Source organism: Callorhinus ursinus, unplaced genomic scaffold (genome assembly GCF_003265705.2).
Source record: "Callorhinus ursinus isolate GAN/ISIS: 27379988/994484 unplaced genomic scaffold, GSC_fseal_2.0 scaffold4, whole genome shotgun sequence".
Classification (NCBI taxonomy): domain Eukaryota; kingdom Metazoa; phylum Chordata; class Mammalia; order Carnivora; family Otariidae; genus Callorhinus; species Callorhinus ursinus.
In genome coordinates, this window is record NW_027397066.1 from 71,054,344 (window position 1) to 71,075,103 (window position 20,760).

Genomic DNA, 20,760 nt, shown 5'->3' on the forward strand with positions numbered 1-20,760 from the left:
AAGACTTGAAACCAGTGATTTCGGGTCTTACATTTAAGTCTTTAATCAATTCCAAGTTCATTTTTGTGAGTGGTGTAAGATAGGGGTCCAGTTTCTTTTTCTTTTTTTTTTTTTTTTATGTGGAGATACAGTTTTCCCAACATCATTTACTGAAGAGACTATCCTTTCTTCATTGTGTGTTCTTGGTAACTTTGTCGAAAATTAGTTGACTGTGTATGTATGTGTGGGTTTATTCCTAGGCTATTCTATTTCATTGATTTGTGTGTCGGTTTTTATGCCAATACCATGCTGTTTTTATTACTATAGCTTTGTAATATAGTTTGAACTCAGGAAGCATGATGCCTTCAGCTTTGTTCTTTCTGAAAAAGACTGCTTTGGCTAATTGGGGTCTTTTGTGGTTCCATACAAATTTTAGAATTATTTGTTCTATTTCTGTGAAAATTCCATTTGAATTTGATAGGGATTACACTGAATCTGTAGGTTTCTTTGAGTAGTATTGACACTTAATATTAATTCTTCTAATCCATAAGCACAGAATATCTATTTGTGTCTTCTTCAATTTTTTCATCAGTTTCTTACAGTTTTCACTGTTTAAATCTTTCATCTCCTTGATTAAATTTATTCCCAAGTATTTAATTCTTTTTGATGCTATTGCAAATGATATACTTTGTCTGATATTAATACAGTTATTCCAGCCTTCTTATAATTAGTGTGTCATGGTATATCGTTTTTCTATCCTTTCATTTTTAACTTACCTATGTCTATGTATCTTGAAAACAACATATAAGTAGATCTTCTTCTCTGCCTTTTAATTGGTTGTCTTGTGCTTTTACATTTAATATAATTATTGATAGGTTTAAAGTCTATTATCATATCATACTATTGGTTTTTCCATTTTTCCCATCTATCCTTTTTCTTTTTCCATCTTTTTTATCTCCTTTTAAATTAATTATTTCTCAGTATTATATGATATCTCCTCTCTTGGCTTGTTATTTCATTGTTTTATTTCCTTAGTGATTCCTTTGGTGGTCACAATATACGTCTTTAACCTATCACAGTATACCTTCAATTGACAGTATAACATTTCACATATAATGTAAAAACCATATGTAAATATACTTCCATTTACCTTCTCATCTGTGCTATTTGTCGTGTGTCTTCTAGATATTATAAATTCTATGCCACATTGTTACTTTTACTTCAAATAGTCAACTGTTTTTTAAGAAATTAAGTAGAAAAATATCTAGTGTTCTTTATTCATTTATATTTGAGTTTTTGCCTTTAACCTGAATAAGTTTATTTAACATTTCTTGTAGTGAAAGTCATCACTTCTGTCATCTGAAGATATTTTATTGGGTTTAAGTTCTGAAGAAATATTTTGTTTAATTTTAATTCTAAGTTCACAGTTTATTTCTTAGCATCTTAAAACTGCCATTCTGCACCACAAGTCATAGGTGTATTGTGGGAAGCGTTTCTTTGCTTATAGCCCAGCCTCCAGTATCAAATGAACATAAAGAGGTGTAAATAAGTCATAATCTCTGAGTCTTTTCTATTTTGGGGTTGGGAATTTGGTGTAAATAAAGAGGTGTAAATAAAGAGGGTGGGATTTTGAAGATGACATGGCTCTAAAGTGCAGGGAACAGTGCAAAGGAACCTTTGTGCAACTTTTGGCAGCAATCAGCATTAGCAAGACCTCAGCTGTTCACAATAGCTAACTGGGCATTGGCTGTCTGGGTTGCCAGCTGTGAACTAGAAGAGAGGTCTCTTGTCAAGTAAACATAAAGTGGTTCTCTTTTCCCCAGGTGGTGGGGCTGCACATGAGCAGTAGTTGCAGCTTTGGAAAGATGGAGCAAGAGCAAAGGAAAAAGATCTCTTCAGTTCCAGAAAGTCTCTTGAAAAATTGGAGGGCTTATCAGGCCCTCAAAGCCACTCAAGCAAAGCAGGCACTTTTGGATAAGAAGGAGCCAAAGAAAGGAAAATAACTCAAGTTTAAGCAACTGGAATGGTTCCTAAGCAATTCCTGGCTATGATAACATGACAGGGCCCACCTCAGGCCACTAGAAAGAAGTGAAACCTCATGACTATGAAGTGCCAGATAAACATTTCTTGGTCTTTATTATATGCATCTAAGGATTAATGGGGTGAGTTTAATGGTGCAGAGGATCATTGCAAGGTTCACCTGAAGAAGATTTTTCAGTGGTGTCTTTGTCAAAGTGACCCCCCAGACCATATAGTGGAATCTCATACGACCTGAGGATTTCCAAATCTGAAGTCTGTCTCGGAACTCATCTTGAAATGTGGACAAGGCAAGATCAAGCATAAAACCATCGTTTAGAGAGGGTGAGGAAAGATGGCAGAGGAGGAGGGGACCCTATTTCAACTGGTCCCCAGAATTGAGTTGGATATCTACCAGACCATTCTGAGCACCCACGTAATTAGCCTGAGATGTAAGAAGATCTGGATCTCTACAAACAGAATATCGCAGGCTGGTTTCGAGGTATGAAGCGGGGAGCTGTGATTCTGTGGGCAGATATCAGAAGATAAATGGCAGCGGGAGGATGCCTGGCTGTGGGGATCCTACACGGCTAGTGAGCGACAGCCTCGCTCGCTGGGGACGGGGCACAGACTCGCAGACCGGTAGCGGCGGGGAAAGGCCTTTAGGGCAGCTCCCGGGGCAGAAACCCAGAGCGGCGGGGTCGTGTGTGCAAACTGGGAGCAGCTGGTGGTTTTAGAAGCACAAAGGGCAGAGACGTGCCCCGACCTGGAGCCAGGACTGGGAGCGCTGCAGAGGGGTGCACAATCTAGGATGCTGCAGTTTATAGCAACACGAACAGAAACGGAGACAGTGTGGCCTGGAGAGCTCTCTGAAGAACAGACTGCAATTTCTCTGCTCTGAGGCAGAGGGTTGGAAACGGTCTCTTCTGTTCTGACTCCTGGAAGAGATGCGGAAAGCCGCCAGGGAAAGCCGCCAGAGAACAAAAGCCCCCAAACCTGATTCCCACTGAGTGCATCCCCCGCCATAGGGGGGCAGAGCAACTCCGCCCAAACAGGGTTGCCTGAGTAACAGCGCAGCAGGCCCCTCCCGCAGAAGACAGGCTGGGAAAACAAGAGGCCAACCACCCTAACGTCCCTAGAAAACAGGTGCATCTTGCTTGGGTTCTGGTCAATAATTTGGACTCTATACATTCCCTCAACCACCCATCAACAGAATGACTAGGAGGAGGAAACCCCAAAATAGAAAAGACTCAGAGATTATGACTTATGCTGCAGATTTACAAATGAATGCAGATATAACCAAGATGTCAGAGATGGAATTCAGGCTAGCAATTGTGAAGACAATAGCTAGAATGGAGAAATCAATTAATAGCAACATGGAGTCTCTAAGGGCAGAAATGAAAGCTGAATTGGCAGAACTTAAAAATGTTATCAAGGAGATCCAATCCAATCTAGATAATCTAACAGCTAGGGTAAGTGAGGCAGAAGAACGAAATAAGCGACCTGGAAGACAATATAATAGATAAAAAGGGAAAAGAGGAGGCCAGGGAAAAACAACTCAGAATCCATGAAAATAGAATCAGAGAAGTAAGTGACACCATGAAGCATTCCATTGTCAGAATAATTGGAATCCTGGAGGGAGTGGAGAGAGAGAGAGGACTAGAAGATGTATTTGAACAAATTGAACTTCCCTAATCTGGGGAATGAAACACACATTTGCATCCTAGAGGCAGAGAGGACCCCTCCCAAGATCAAAGAAAACAGGCCAACACCCCGGCACGTAATAGTAAAACTTGCAAATCTTAGAAACAAGGAAACCATCTTAAGGGCAGTTAGGGGGAAGAGATTCCTTATGTACAGAGGGAGGAACATCAGAATAACGTCAGACCTGTCCACAGAGACCTGGCAAGCCAGAAAGGCCTGGCAAGACATATTCAGGGTACTAAATGAGAAGAAACATGCAGCAAGAATGCTTTATCCAGCAAGGCTGTCATTTAGAATGGATAGAGAGATGCAGAGCTTCCAAGACCGGCAGAAACTGAAAGAATATGTGACCACTAAGCCGGCCCTGCAAGAAATATTAAGGGGGGTTCTATAAAAGGAGAAAGACCCCAAGAGTGATAACAACAGAAATTTACAGGGACAATCCGTAAAAACAACATCTTCACAGGCAACATGATGACAATTAATTCATATCTTTCAATAATCACTCTCAACGTGAATGGTCTAAATGCTGCCGTAAAATGGCACAGGGTTGCAGATTGGATAAAAAGACAGGACGCTTCTATATGCTGTCTACAAGAGATTCATCTTGAACCTGAAGATACATCCAGACTGAAAGTGAAGGGATAGAGATCCATCCTCCATGCCAGCAGACCTCAAAAGAAAGCTGGGGTAGCAATTCTTATATCAGACAAATTAGAATTTAAACTAAAGTGTGTAGTTAGAGACACAGAAGGACACTATATCATTCTTAAAGGGTCTATCCAACAAGAAGATCTAACAATTGTAAATATCTATGCCCCCAACATGGGAGCAGCCATCTACATAAGCCAACTGTTAACCGAAATAAAGAGTCATATTGATAACAATACGTTAATTGTAGGAGACCTCAATACTCCACTCTCAGCAACGGACAGATCATCTAAGCAGAAAATCAACAAGGAAACAAGAGCTTTGAATGATACACTGGACCAGATGGACCTCATAGATATATACAGAACATTCCACCCTAAAACAACAGAATACTCATTCTTCTCGAGCGCACATGGAACTTTCTCCAGAATAGACCACATACTGGGTCACAAATCCGGTCTCAACCGATACCAGAAGACTGAGATTATTTCCTGCATATTCTCAGACCACAATGCTTTAAAACTGGAACTCAATCACAAGAAAAAAATTGGCAGAAATTCAAACACTTGGAAGCTAAAGCCCACTCTGCTCAAAAATGTTTGGGTCAACCAGGAAATCAAAGAAGAACTTAATTCATGGAAATCAATGAGAATGAAAACACATCGGTCCAAAACATGGGATACTGCAAAGGTGGTCCTAAGAGGGAAATACATAGCCATCCAAGCCTCACTCAAAAAAAATAGAAAAATCCCGAATTCGCCAACTAACTCTACACCTTAAAGAACTAGAGAAAAAGCAACAAATGATGCCTAAGCCACGCATTAAAAGAGAAATAATTAAGATTAGAGCAGAGATCAATGAATTAGAAACCAGAAACACAGGAGATCAGATCAACGAAACTAGAAGTTGGTTCTTTGAAAGAATTAAAAGATTGATAAACCACTGGCCAGATTTACCAAAAGAAAAGAGAAAGGACCCAAATTAATAAAATTATGAATAAAAGGGGAGAGATCACGACTAACACCAAGGAAATAGAAACAATTATTGGATTATTATTATCAACAACTATATGCCAATAAACTGAGCAATCTGGATGAAATGGAGGCCTTTCTGGAAACCTATAAGCTGCCAAGACTGAAACAGGAAGAAATTGACAAACTGAATAGCCAATAACCAGTAACAAGATTGAAGCAGTGATCAAAAACCTCCCAAAAAACAAGAGTCCAGGGCCTGATGGATTCCCTGGGGAATTCTACCAAACATTCAAAGAAGATATAATACCTATTCTACTGAAGCTGTTTCAAAAAAGAGAAACCGAAGGAAAACTTCCAAACTCATTCTGTGAGGCCGGCATTACCTTAATCCCCAAACCAGGCAAAGACCCCATCAAAAAGGAGAATTTCAGACTGATATCCCTGATGAATATGGATTCCAAAATCCTCAACAAAATCCTAGCTAATAGGATCCAACAAAACATTAAAAGGATCATCCACCATGACCAAGTGGGATTTATCCCCGGGATGCAAGGGTGGTTCAACATTCGCAAATCAATCAATGTGATAGAACACATTAATAAGAGGAGGGAGAAGAACCATATGGTCCTCTCAGTCGATGCAGAAAAAGCATTTGACAAAATACAACGTCCTTTCCTGATTAAAACTCTTCAGAGTATAGGGATGGAGGGAACATTCCTCAAGTTCATAAAATCCATCTATGAAAAACCCACAGCGAATATCATCCTTAATGGGGAAAAGCTGAGAGCCTTTCCCTTAAGATCAGGAACACGTCTAGGATGCCCACTCTTGCCACTACTGTTCAACATAGTACTAGAAGTCCTAGCAACAGCAATCAGACAACAAAAAGAAATAAATGGTATTCAAATTGGCAAAGAAAAAGTCAAACTCTCTCTTTTCGCAGATGACACGATACTTTATGTGGAAAACCCAAAAGACTCCACCCCCAAATTATTAGCACTCATACAGCAATTCAGTAATGTGGCAGGATACAAAAATCAATGCACAGAAATCAGTTGCTTTCTTATACACTAACAACGCAACTGTAGAAAAGGAATTAGAGAAACAATTCCATTTACAATAGCACCAAAAACCGTAAGATACCTCGGAAAAAACCTAACCAAGGACGGACAGGATCTATACTCTAGGAACTACAGAACACTCATGAAAGAAACTGAAGACACAAAAAGATGGAAAAATATTCCATGCTCACAGATTGGAAGAATAAACATTGTTAAAATGTCTATGCTACCCAGAGCAATCTATGCCTTCAATGCCATCCTGATCAAAATTCCAATGACATTTTTCAAAGTGCTGGAAGAAATAATCCTAAAATTTGTATGGAATCAGAAAAGACCCCAAATCGCCAGGGAAATGTTGAAAAAGCAAAGCAAAGCTGGGGGCATCACGTTGCCCGATTTCAAACTATATTACAAAGCTGTGATCACCAAGACAGCATGGTACTGGCACAAAAACAGACATATAGACCAATGGAACAGAAGAGAGAACCCAGATATGGACCCTCAACTCTATGGTCAAATAATCTTTGACAAAGCAGGAAAAAACATGCAATGGAAAAAGACAGTCTCTTCAATAAATGGTGCTGGGGAAATTGGACAGTCATATGCAGAAGAATGAAACTCGACCATTCTCTAATGCCATACACAAAGATAAACTCAAAATGGATGAAAGCCCTCAATGTGAGACAGGGATCCATCAAAATCCTAGAGAAGAACATAGGCGGTAACATCTTTGACATCGCCCACAGCAACTTCTTTCAAGATACATCTCCAAAAGCTAGTGAAACAAAAGCAAAAATGAACTTTTGGGACTTCATCAAAATAAAAAGCTTCTGCACAGCAAAGGAAACAGTCAACAAAACAAAGAGGCAACCCACAGAATGGCAGAAGATATTTGCAAATTACACTACAGATAAAGGGCTGGTATCCAAGATCTATAAAGAATTTCTCAAACACAACACCCAAAAATCAAATAATCAAGTCAAAAAGTGGGCAGAAGATATGAAAAGACACTTCTCTGAAGAAGACATACAAATGGCTACCAGACACATGAAAAAATGTTCATCATCATTAGCCATCGGGGAAATTCAAATCAAAACCACATTGAGATACCACCTTACACCAGTTAGAATGGCAAAAACGGACAGGGAAAGAAACAACAAATGTTGGAGAGGTTGTGGAGAAAGGGGAACCCTCTTACACTGTTGGTGGGAATGCAAGTTGGTACAGCCACTTTGGAAAACAGTGTGGAGGTTCCTCAAAAAATTAAAAATAGAGCTACCCTATGACCCAGCAATTGCACTCCTGGGTATTTACCCCAAAGACACAGATGTAGTGAAAAGAAGGGCCATATGCACCCCAGTGTTCATAGCAGCAATGTCCGTAATAGCCAAACTGTGGAAAGAGCTGAGATGTCCTTCAACAGATGAATGGATAAAGAAGATGTGGTCCATATAGACAATGGAATATTACTGAGCCATCAGAAATGATGAATACCCAGCTTTTACATCAAGATGGATGGGACTGGAGGAGATGATGCTAAGTGAAATAAGTCAAGCAGAGAAAGTCAATTATCATATGGTTTCACTTATTTGTGGAACATGAGGAATAGCGTGGAGGATATTAGGAGAAGGAAGGGAAAAATGAAGGGGGTAGAAATCAGAGGGAGAGATGAATCATGAGAGCCTATGGACTCTGAGAAACAAACAGGGTTTTAGAGGGGAGTGGGGTGGGGGGATGGGTTGGCCTGGTGATGGGTATTAAGGAGGGCACGTATTGCATGGAGCACTGGGTGTTATACGAAAACAATGGATCCTGGATCACTACATCAAAAACTAATGATGTATTGTATGGTGACTAACATAACATAATAAAATAAAAAAAAATAAATTAAAAAAACAAAACAAAACAAAAAAAACCCCATCCTTTTGACAGACAACATAGTGATTTAGTGATTTAGGAGCACCTGGGGAAGTATGGTGTTATTTGCTTGGAAGACCTCATTCATGAAATTGCCTTTCCAGGGAAGAATTTCCAGGTGATCTCTGAGTTCTTAATGCCCTTTCCATCTCTCATGCTACGAGGAATAAAGTGGGCTTCCTCAAGGAGGTGGGCTTACCTGGCTATGAAGGTGAATGCACCAATCAGCTCATTTGGCCGCTGAACTAAACCCATAATATCTGTAAGCACAGCACGTTGGAGGCAGGTGTTTTGTCTTTTGAAACGGTTATCCAGTATTTTCAGAGAAGATTATTTTCTGTTACATCTTCAGTAACTAGAGGGAATGGTCAGGAAAAAAATGATGATGCTCCTGGTAGGCACTTCTCATTTTATATAACCGGCACTTCCGGTTCCAAGGGAAAGTTCCAGTGTGTTTTCCACATTGGCTGCCACCACCGCCTCCGAAATCAGCAGAGGACTCATGCCATGGAAGAGGGAGTCCTGCTATGTCACATTTTCTATACTGAGGATTAATGTTGATGAGTGAATACCCAAGCATGAATACAAGACAGCAGCAGAACAAATCCAGGGACATACTTGAACCTGGGGGGCTCCTTGGGTCTTGTTTTGGAAGGAACTTGAAATACAGTTACAAAGAAGAGCACAAAACAGTGCTCGATTGTCTCTGCTATGAGTCCATCGTTCTAACTTCTCAGGGATGGCTTTGTGAGTTCTCAGACTTGTCTGACTCTTAAGTGTATCTGGTGGCTTCCTTATCCCAGCCCACAGTTGGACTACTTCTTTTCTCTAGTTCAGGATTTTAACCTATTCGTGGGTCTACAAAAAGGGAAGAATCCTTTTCCCAGGAAAATGCATACACTCAAATTTTTACTTGCAAGTTTGTAAGTTCATAGACTCTTCTTAGGGACCCATGTACCTTATGTGAGGAAGTCCTGCACTATCAGGATTGGTCACCTGGGCCCTGACCTTGCTAGGCTCCTGTGGTTCCATGTCTGTGGAAGACCAAAGCTTATCAAGATGGCTTTTTTCCTTGGAGCCAATTGGGTGTTTCCTATTAGGAACACAGTGGTAGATTCCTGATTCTCCTAACCATCTAACTAAGGGAAATATCCACCATTTATTTCTGCTGGGTTCAAGATGGGATTTTCTTGGCTTGGCATGGATGAAGTTAGTACTCTTAGGTCTTCTAGGCCCCAGACAGGCTTAATTGGACTCTCTCCTTGCATAGTCTAGTCTCCAAAAGTATTGCTCTCTACCCTGCTGGTAATGACGTACTAGACCAACACTAAGGCTCCTGGGGACATTAGACCTAAAAAGGGGACCTGATCCTGCCTGTGTTTATCATCAGTGTCCCCCCTTCATAGGTAGGTCTTCCTCTGTTACTGTCACTTTTTGCCTCAACTGCTATCTGAGTAGTTGGTGAGGGTGTGCCAGGCATAAGTTAAGACTTGAAAACATGCTTAACCATTGTGTCCCCTGGGCCCTTAAGATCAGCTTTGCTGCACTTTTGGCCCATGTGGCCCTCAAACATAGCTGTGAGGTTGAGTCAGAAGTATAACAATGCCTTAAAATGTACCAGCTTAGGAGGCGATTAATTAAGTTGGTTGGCTCGAGTTAACTTGCCAGGAATAGATGTTAGAGCTTACTCTAATACTTTAAAACACTGTGAAATCAAATTACTTTAAAATGATGTACAGGAAAAGAGCAGTTGTGAGTGTGAAAGCCCAGGGTTTCTATCCCAGATCTGTTTTATACTAAATATAGGAATAATGTTTCCATTCTTACCTGCAAAATGGGGCTAATACAGTCTAGCATGTGTGCCTCACTCACAAAATTGTTCAAGGGTTTTATGCAAAATAATAGTTTTTCACTTAGAATTCTATGTAAGTAAATAAGAGGTTATAAAAATTTTTAAAACTTGTCATTCCATTGTTTTCTGGCTTACATTGTTTCCGATGAGAATTCAGTGGATATTCTATTGTTCCTTTCCTGTATCTAGTATGTTTTTTTCTTATGGATGTTTTGAGGTTTTTATTTTTAATTTGGTTTAAAGCAATTGTGCTATAATATTCCCAGATGTGGTTTTCTTTGTGTTTATCCTGCTGTGGTTCATTCCTCCACCATGGCCAGAATGAGAAGTTGGGATTTCCAAAGTCAAATTTTTAAATGTTCACTTCTTGGCTGAGGAGATGAATATAAATATCCTTGGGGACATTAGTTATTTGGTAATAGACAATGTTCTCTGGGGGTTATTTTTCATTAAATTTGGAAACTTCTTTGACTATTATTTCTTCTAATATTTATTTTCATGTCAAAATCTCTCTTCTCCTTCTGGAATTTTTATTCCATGTTTGTTAGACGTGTGACTTTATAATACTCAACCAGTCATTGAAGCTCTGATCATTTTTTTTTCCAGTCTTTTTTTCTTTCACTGTTTTCTATTTACCTGTCTTACAGAGCTTTTCTTTTGCAGTATACGAACAGCTTTTAAGGTTCAATTGTGCTAATTTCAAAAATTCCAGACATTTTTTAGTTCTACAACTTTCATTTGCTTTCCCCTCTCGTTTCCTTTTATTTGCTGAGTTTCCCCCACCTGTTCACTCATTTATTCATCTTTGTTCTTAGATTTTTTTTACCATATTTATAATAGCTGCCTGAAGTCTTTGGCTACTAATTCCAACACATCTGTCATCTCTTGAGTTTTTTCTGTTGTTTCTCTCCTCCAATTTTGGTCATATTTTCTGATTTTTCAGATGACTAGTAATTTTTACATTTTTTTAAAGATTTTGTTTATTTATTTGAGAGAGAGAATGAGAGAGAGAGAGCATGAGATGGGTGAGGGTCAGAGGGAGAAGGAGACTCCCTGCTGAGCAAGACGCCAGATGCAGACTCAATCCCGGGACTCCAGGATCATGACCTAAGCTGAAGGCAGTCGCTTAACCAACTGAGCCACCCAAGTGCCCCTAATTTTTAAATTTTTACGATGGACAATGGAGTGCTATCGTTTAGATTCTGAATTTGTCTTCCTATAAAGAATTTTGGGCTTTATTCTGATAGAGAATTAATTTACTGATAGCTCCACATGTTTCTCCTGAGGCTTGGTTTTAAACTTTGTTAGAATGGGTCCAGAGTATCCCTTATGCTAGGGCTGGAATAATCCTCCTCCTAAATCATGACTTTTCTTGTTGTTGCAGAAGTGGACTGTCTCCCAGCACTATGTATTCTTTGGTATTTACACTCAGCTCACATTCCTGAAGTAACTGCTCCTTACTAACCTTCTCTGAGTTTGACCATATGCATGCACAGGTACTAAGTCAAAGACTCAAGAGGACACCTATGTAGATTTCTGGGGCTTCATTTCTGCTAAGCTCTCTTATGTCTGGTACCCTGATATGCAAATTCCGGCTGCTTCAGTAGTCCTAAACTTCACACTCTATTTCATACGGCCAACTATTTCATATGGCTGTTCTCTGTTCAGGCTCCATTTCCCTGGGTCAATTATAGGTAGAGCCAGAAGTTGGGATTTTCAAAATTCAGTTCATTTCTTGCTCAATAAATGATTGAATTTTCTCCAACACAGTTATTTGGTGACTGGACAATATCCTCCATCACAAAAATATATATTTATTGAACAGTTTCTTGTGCCAGGACTTATACTACATGCTTTATATACATTTCCTCACTTAATTTTGCAAATAAATCAATTAAGTATGGGTATTCCTATTAACTCCATTTTAGAAAGTAAGAAAATAAAATTTAGAGTATAACAAAGACTTGTCTAAGACTCTGTGTCTGATGATTGGTTGAGCCAGAAGTTGAACCCAGAATTGTAACTCCAGAGCAAACCTAAAAACTGTGCTGTGACTGTTCTATTCCTAAACAATCTGCCTATATAACAAAAGCTATTCTTCTAGTGAAAATTGTTTTCCATAATGGAAAATACAGCAATCTGTATTTTGCTGTATTTCTGGGCTCACTACCTCTGAAAAGCCTGGTGGATGTATGTAATTATTCTAAAATCATCTTCATTATACCCCCAGATACCCAAGAATGGAGAAACTGAAAGTCCTGCATTAGATTTTTTTCTAAAGGGAAAATAAATTGATTTCATTAAAAACCGAAATAGGAAGGAAGGAGGGTAAGTGTAGTTTACTATTTGTCAAAAAAGGTACAAATACAATTTTAAAAAATTAATACTTGATTTTTTAGAGCAGTTTTAGTTTCACAGCAAAATTGAGCATAAAATACAGAGAGTTCTCACGTACCCCCTCCTAGCACACAGGCGGCGTCCCCTATCATCAACATCCTGCACCATTGTGGTAAATTTGTTAGAGTCAATGAACCAAAATCCACACATTATTATCACCCAAAGTCCATAGTTTACATTTGATTTCACTCCTTGCGCCGTATGTATATTCTGGGGAGTTTTGACAAAAAATGTATATAACAACATATATCTACCATTATAATATCATAATTTTCTAAATTAGTGAAAAAAATAAGTAGCTCTGTGCTTAAGCTCAGAGAAGGCTCACTTCTACCTTACATTGAAAGCATTGTGGGAGCTCAATTATTGAGCAAAAAAGGGAAAGTGACTGCATGCAGTCTTTGGCAAAAGCTATCAGAAAACTAAAGAAATTGTGTGGAAACACCCACTTAATATTAAACAGTTTGTCACTGACTATTATTATTACTGTACTCACTTCCAGTGACTTTTTTCCTTAGTAGAAAAGAGCAAACAGCAGAAAATAGGCTTTCTTCACTGCTGGGCCCCATGGCTTCTTGTTTTGTGTTATTTTATGCGCCTTCCTCTCAAGACTTACCCTTTCATATTCTGTCTCTATATTCTATATAACAAAAGCTGAAGAACAGCTTTTGTTATATAGGCAGATTGTTTAGGATCATGTCTCAATATATGCCATCACCATTAACCTCAACTCCCCATGCTGAAATATTAGAATTACATTTTTTCTCCCTCTTCTCCCTCTTTTTTGTCCTCTGTACATAACTGAGTGCTCACGTCCTGTGAGCTCTGTCTTCAATCCAGCCCTGTTCTTGCTCTCATATTGCCCTAATTCAGGCCATTAAGTCTCCCACGACTAAAACAGAAAATTAACAATTTTCCCCACAGCAATCTTGCCCCATTTCTGTTCCTTTTCCAGAGTAGTGTTAGTGAGAATTTATGTTCAGCTTATTTGATCAGGACACCTTTTCCAGACTAGTGTTAGTGAGAATTTATGTTCAGCTTATTTGATCAGGACATGAAAATGAGTGGTCTGCAAGACAGAAGTTTATTTCCGTTTCACATGAATTCCGGGATTGTATGAGAATTCCACTCTGCAAAGCTGCGAGAGGTCTGGAGTTCTTCTGTCCTGTAGATCTACAGCTACCCTGATTATCCTTTCTGCACCATCTAAGAGGACTCACTACCTTGCCCTGACTCAGATTTGTCGAAAGGAAAGAGTACATTCCTATACTTTAAAGACATGAGCCATAAGCAGAACACATTACCCTCCTCAAACCCAGAACTTAGATGCCCACACTGGGCTACAATGGGGACTGGTGAATGGACTTTTTATTCTGGGTACCTATGGACCTAGCTACACTCAGGAGTTCTATAACTGTAAGGGAAAAGAAAAGAAGAGGTATTAGGTACAATTAGTAGTCTCTGCCATAACTCTGTAGCCAATTACTGGAGGTAAATTTTAGTCTACAGACTCAGTAAAAGATCACATTTTACTTTTTAATTAAATTAGATGCCAAGCCCCCATCTGGTTGGGCTTGTGGAAAATTCAACCTTACTCATTCTTAACATCCACTTCACTGACTGGGTTTGTACCAAGCATTTAGGGTCTTGTCTTACGTAGTGCCAAGGCTTGCGGAGGTCCCTCTGACTGTCAGTCTTAAGACCATGCTCAGACTGTTGCCCCAGCTTGTAGGGATCCTTCAGTCTGATGCTCGGGGGCACTGCTCCTTGCCTCCCCTGGCAGGCAATAATCAGTGAGGCTGGAAGCCTCAAACCCAGGACCCAACATCCCAGGGGCAACATATGTTCATTTATTCTGTACTGCTCTCAAATCATCAGTCTCATTCTAATTCTCCAAACTGGGAGAAAAACGTTTTAGCCTGGGAAATCGGTCTATTTACCTACCTATCAGTGAATCATTCAGTTATCTATCTTTATGTCTCATTTTCCAAGAGGTACCTTTCCCAAACCCTATTCTCTAAGTACATTTAAGATTTTGAAAACAATAGCTAGGAATCCCATGCCCCACACCATCCTGAAGGCAAGGAAGATGCCTTGATCTACATGAATAGGGGGGAAAAAAGAAGAAAATATGGGTAAAAACATGAATTAATAACTAAGAAAAACCCCACTAGAGTTATTTTCCTAAAATTAACTTGGCTCATGTCCTTTTACTAATTATAATTCTCCACTGCCTCCCCATGCCATCTCCCCAACCCCTGATATTCCAGCAAACATCTTAGTGCCCTTTCACTCAAGGCCATAACTTCTTTTTTTTTATTATGTTATGTTAATCACCATACATTACATCATTAGTTTTTGATGTAGTGTTCCATGATTCATTGTTTGCGTATCACACCCAGTGCTCCATGCATGCAGAATGTGCCCTCCTTAATACGTATCACCAGGTTAACCCATCCCCCCACCCCTTCCCGTCTAGAGCCCTCAGTTTATTTTTCAGAGTCCATAGTCTCTCATGGTTTGACTCCCCCTCCGATTTCCCCCCCTTCATTCTTCCCCTCCTGCCATCTTCTTCTTCTTCTTCTTCTTTTTTTTTTAACATATAATGTATTACTTGTTTCAGAAGTACAGATCTGTGATTCATCAGTCTTACACAATTCACAGCATTCCCCATAGCACATACCCTCCCCAATGTCTATCACCCAGCCACCCCATCCCTCCCACCCCCCACCACTCCACACCACAACCCTCAGTTTGTTTCCTGAGATTAAGAGTTCCTCATATCAGTGAGGTCATATGATACATGTCTTTCTCTGATTGACTTATTTTGCTCAGCATAATACCCTCCAGTTCCATCCACGTCATTGCAAATGGCAAGATCTCATGCCATAACTTAATAGGGGGACATACCTCTTGCAAGTTGGATTCAACCAATGCATTTACAGATTCACCTTATGCCAAGACTGAAACTTCTCTCTTTTACCTTGACACACTTTTGTGCCTTTAATACTTTCAATTCCCTCAGCTTGATATCTTCTATACAACCTGCTTTCCAACTTTTCATCATGAAAATTCCTGCTTACTCTTCAAGACTAGATCGAATGCTGAGATACAGTATTTCACAGGAAGCTTCCCCTAGGATCTCAGGTGTCTTGGTGTACTTTTTTACGTACCTGAACCTCTACAATGTCCTCATGCATAACAGAAGGCTCTCAGTAACCGAGACCCGCCCTCCCTTCCCATTCTAGACACCCACCATTCTTTGGTCTAAGCTTCATTTAAAATACATAGAGTTATACCTATCACTAATTACTTTATATGTAAATGGACTAAATGCTCCAATCAAAAACATAGGATGGCTGAATCAATAAAAAACAAGACCTATCTATACACTACCTACAAGAGACTAACTTCAGATTTAAAGACATATATAGACTGAAAGTGAAGGATGGAAAAGATATTCCATGCAAATGGAAATGCAAACTGGAGTAGCAATACTCATATCAGACAAAACAGACTTTAAAACAGACTATAACTGGGGCACCTGGGTGGCTCAGTCGTTAAGCGTCTACCCTCGGCTCAGGTCATGATCCCAGGGTCTTGGGATTGAGCCCCATATCAGGCCCCCTGCTCAGCGGGAAGCCTGCTTCTCCCTCTCCCATCCTCCCTGCCTGTGTTCCCTCTCTTGCTGTTTCTCTCTGTCAAATAAATAAATAAAATCTTTAAAAAAAAATAAAAGAGACTATAACAAAAAATAAAGAAGGGCAGTACATAATGATAAAGGGGTCAATCCAAGAAGAGTATATAATATTTGTAGATATTTAGGTACCCAACATAGGAGCACCTAAATATGTAAGGCAAATATTAACAGACATAAAGAGAAAAAAATGCAGGGAAAATCAGTTGCACTTCTATACACTAATGATATATCAAAAAGAGAAATTAAGAAATAATCCCACTTATAATTGTATCAAAAAGAATAAAATACGTAGAAATGCATTTAATGGAGCAAATGAAAGACCTGTACTCTGAAAACTATGACACTGATGAAAGAAATTGAAGATGACACAAATAAATGGAAAGATATTCCACGGTCACAGAATGGAAGAATTAATTTGTTAAAATATCCATACTACCCAAAGAAATCTACAGATTCAGTGCAGTTTTGATCAAAACACTAAAGGCATTTTTCACAGATCTAGAACAAATAATCCTAAAATTTGTATGAAACCACAAGCCAAAGCAACCTTGAAAAAGAACAAAGCTGGAGGTATCATGCTCCCTGATTTCAAACTACATTACAAAACTATAGTAATCAAAATAGTATGGTACTGTACAAAAAAAGGCATATAGATCAATAGAATAAAGAGCCCAGAAAAAAACCCATGCATATATGGTCAATTAATCTGTGGCAAAGGAAGCAAGAATATACAATGGGAAAAAGACAATCTCTTCAGTAAATTGTGTTAAGAAAACTGGACAGCTACACACAAAAGAATGAAACTCGACCACTATTTTATACCATATGTAAAAATAAATTCAAAATGGATTAAAGACTTCACTGTAAAACCTGAAACCATAAAACTCTAGAAGAAAACATAGGCAGTAAGATTTTTGACACTGGTTTCAGCAATACTTTTTTTTGTACCAGTCTCCTCAGGCCAGAGCAACAAAAACTAAAATAAACAAATGAATTTGATTACCGCAAACGAAAAAGCTTCTGCAGGCAAAGGAAACCATCAACAAACAAAAAGACAACCCACTGAATGGGGTAAGATATTTATAAATTATACATCTGATAAGAGGTTAATATCCAAAATATATAAAGAACACACACAACTTAACATAAAAAACCCCAATATATCATTCTGGGTGGATATATCTTTTGTGGGGCCAATTGTAACCACTAAAAATGCATTTTAAATTGAATGAGGAAATGAATGAAAGGGAAAAATTAACTCTATGTACACATGTGTTTGCATGCATTAAAACACAGGTATAGGACTTGAATAGACATTCTAAAGAAGACATATAGATGGTCACCAGACACATGAAAAGATGCTCAGTGTCACTAATTATCAAGAAAATGAAAATCGAAACCACAATGAGATATCATCTCAAACTGTCAGACTGGCTATTATCAAAAAGACAACAAGTGTTGGTGAGGATATGGAGAAAAAAGGAACCATCATACACTGTTAGTAGAAATGTAAATTTGTGCATCCACAATAGAAAACAATATATGGAGGTTCCTAAAAAATTAAAAATAGAACTACCATATATTCCAGCATTTCCTCTGGGTATTTATGCAAAGGAAAAAAAAACCCCACCAATTCAAAGAGATATATGCACCCCTATGTTTACTACAGCTTTATTTACAATAGCCAAGATATGGAAGCAACTTAAGTGTCCATGGATAGATGAATGAATAAAGAAGATGTGGTACATATATACAATGGAATCCTACCCAGCCATAAAGAAGAATGGAATCTTGCCTTTTGCAACAATATGGGTAAGACCTCAAGGGTATTATGCAAAATGAAATAAGTCAGACAGAGACAAATACTGTATGATTTCACTTATATGTGGAATATAAAAAACACAGCAAAACCAAAAACAGAAACAGACTCATAGATATAGGAAGCAAACTGTTGGTTGCCAGACTGAGGAGGGGCTTGGGGGTCAGGCAAAATACATGAAGGGAATTAAGAGATACAAACTTCTAGTTATAAAATAAGTAAGTCACGGAGATGTAATGTACAACATGGGGAATGTAGTCAGTAAGACTGTAATAACTTTGTATGGTGATAGATGGTAGCTAGAATTACTGTAGGGAATCACTTCATAAGGTATGAATATTAAAGCACTATGAGACAAATAGGGCATTGTATGTCAATGATACTTCAATTAAAACAATTTTTTTCAGAGAGAAAAGAAGAATACACATTGTTAAATGTCTGTTTCATGCACCAGATGTGATTCTCTCCAGGACAAGATGATATCTTGTTCACAGATTATACTTGCCTAACAATACACTTTGCCCATGAAATGTGCTCAAAGATGCTGTGTTAGATTCCTAGGGTTGCCCTAACAAGTTACCACAAACTGGGTACAGCAACAGAAATTATTTTTCACAGTTCTAAAGGCCAGATGCCTAAAATCAAGCCATTCCTTCTGAAGGCTCTAGTAGAGAATCCTTGTTTGCCTCTTTTAGCTTCTGGTGGCTCCTGGAGTTCCTTGGCTTGTGTTTGAGTAACTCCAATCTCTGCTTCCTTGTTCATATAGCCTTCTCCTCTTCTTTCTCTGTCTTCTCTTCTGTGCTTTAAAAGGACACATCACTGGATTTAGGGGCCACTCAGATAATCCACGATGATCAGTAAAGACCTTTTCCCAAATAAGGCCACATTCATAGGTTCTGGGTGGGTATGTCTTTTGTGGGGGCCACAATTCCAATCACTAAAAATGCTTTTAAAATGAGAAGGGGTGCCTGGGTGGATCAGTCGTTAAGCGTCTGCCTTGGGCTTGGGTCATGATCTCAGGGTCCTGGGATCGAGCCCTGCATTGGGCTCCCTGCTCAGCGCGGAGCCTGCTTCTCCCTCTCCCACTCCCCCTGCTTGTGTTCCCTCTCTCACTGTGTCTCTCTCTGTCAAATAAATAATAAAATCTTAAAAAAAAATAAAATGAATGAGAAAATGAATACAAGGGGGGAAAATGAACTCTGTGAATACATGTGCTTGCATGCACAAAAGATGAGGACAAGAAATATTGTTTTGTTTTTACATCTTTGTTACCCTCTATTTGTAAGTTCACTTTGTAAATAAAACATCATGCTTGTTGCTTTTTGCATGTTGACAGAATTCTGTTATGTTAAATAATTCAACAGTTCAAAACTTAAAGTTGTTAAATGAAAAGACACAATTAGGAAATCGATATACTCTATGTAACTATACTGCTTTCTTTTATGACATAATTTATTTTTTCAAAAAAGTATGTTTTAAATTTATCTTATGTATGGAACTACAAAAGACCTCAAATAGCCAAGAAATCCTGAGAAAGAACAAAGCTGGAGGCATCACAATTCCGTATTTCAGGATATACTACAAAGCTGTAGTAATCAAAACACTATGATACTGGCACAACAGATCAGTGGACACACAGATCAATGGAACCAGACTAGAAAGCCCAGAAAGAAAACCCATGATTATGTGGTCAATTAATCTATGACAAAGGAGGCAAGAATATACAAAGGGGAAAAGATAGACTTTTTAATAAATGGTGCTGGGAAAACTGGAGAGCTACAGGCAAAAGGATAAAAACTGGACCACTTTCTAACCCCATGCACAAAAATAAACTCAAAACAAATTGAGGACCTAAATGTGAGACCTGAAACTATAAAACTCCTAGAAGAAAACATAGGCAGTAATTTCTTTGACATCAGCCATACCAGCATTTTTCTAGATATGTCTCCTAAGGCAAGGGAAACCAAAGCAAATTTAAACCACTGCAATCACATCAAAATAAAAAACTTTTGGGGCACCTGGGTGGCTCAGTTGGTTAAGCGACTGCCTTCGGCTCAGGTCATGATCCTGGAGTCCCGGGATCGAGTCCCATATCGGGCTCCCTGTTCAGCAGGGAGTCTGCTTCTCCCTCTGACCCTCTTGCCTCTCGTGCTCTCTATCTCTCATTCTCTCTCTCTCAAATAAATAAATAAAATCTTTGAAAAAAAAACAAAATAAAAAACTTTTGCTCGGCCAAAGAATCCATCAACAAAACAAGAAGGCAACCTATTGAATGGGAGAACATATTTGCAAATTACATATCTGATAAAGAGTTAATACCCAAAATATATAAAGAACTTATACAACTCAACACCAAAACCAGAAACAATCCAATTAAAAAATGGACAGAGGACTTGCATAGACATTTTTCTAAGAAGACATACAGATGGCCAACAGACACATTAAAAGATGCTCAAATTCACTAATCATCAGGGAAACGCAAATCAAAACCACAATGAGATTACTGCCTCACAACTGTCAGAAGGGCTAGAATCAAAAAGACAAGAAATAACAGGTGTTGGCGAGGATGTGGAGAAAAAGAAACTCCTGTGTACTGCTGGTGGGAATGTAAATTGGTACAGCCACTGTGGAAAAAGTATGGATGTTCCCCAAAAGATTTAAAATACCATATGATTCAATAATTCTACTAC

At 38.8% G+C, this 20,760-nt stretch overlaps 1 long non-coding RNA gene and 1 pseudogene across 2 annotated transcripts in view; one reads left to right on the forward strand and one right to left on the reverse strand.

The window, feature by feature from the left end:
* Positions 1-20,760, reverse strand: part of LOC141372479 (uncharacterized) — a 272,954-nt gene that overhangs the window by 152,057 nt on the left and 100,137 nt on the right. The gene's annotated exons all lie outside the window — the stretch shown is intronic.
* LOC112825462 (large ribosomal subunit protein uL30-like) lies at positions 1,818-8,551 on the forward strand (annotated as a pseudogene).